Raw genomic sequence first — 403 nt, forward strand, 5'->3', positions numbered from 1 at the left:
AGGGTCCAGACAGGTCAGGCAAAACAAATAGCATTTCATCTTTTTGTCAATAGCGAAATTTAGGTCAGCAGGACTCTGACAGTAACAAGCTAGTTGGGCCATAAATTAGGTGGTCCTGAGTGTCTGCTCAAAGTCCTGTGGACACTGTTAGGGGGATGGAGCGCAGCCAGCAGCTGCTGAGAGGTGAAGGGGTCTTCCAAACAGGGTGCCAGGTGGCCCCGCCTCCCCGGTCCAGTTAGTGGCCCCAGCCATCGCCTATCATCAATCTAATTCGCAGGGAGTGACAGGGACTAGACCATGTGAAAGGCTCAGGCCCCCACCCTTACGCCCTTAATATACACACACAAGCACCAAACACACAGAGAAACAGACAAGCAAGTAGGCGTGCACACACACACACACA

At 52.4% G+C, this 403-nt stretch overlaps 1 protein-coding gene across 1 annotated transcript in view; it reads right to left on the bottom strand.

Annotated features, from left to right (window-relative positions):
* Positions 1–403, bottom strand: part of foxp2 (forkhead box P2) — a gene marked incomplete in the record, with an annotated part of 99674 nt that overhangs the window by 18141 nt on the left and 81130 nt on the right.

Source organism: Morone saxatilis, unplaced genomic scaffold (assembly GCF_004916995.1).
Source record: "Morone saxatilis isolate NCDOM2014 unplaced genomic scaffold, NCSU_SB_2.0 Contig10, whole genome shotgun sequence".
Taxonomy (NCBI): Eukaryota; Metazoa; Chordata; class Actinopteri; family Moronidae; genus Morone; species Morone saxatilis.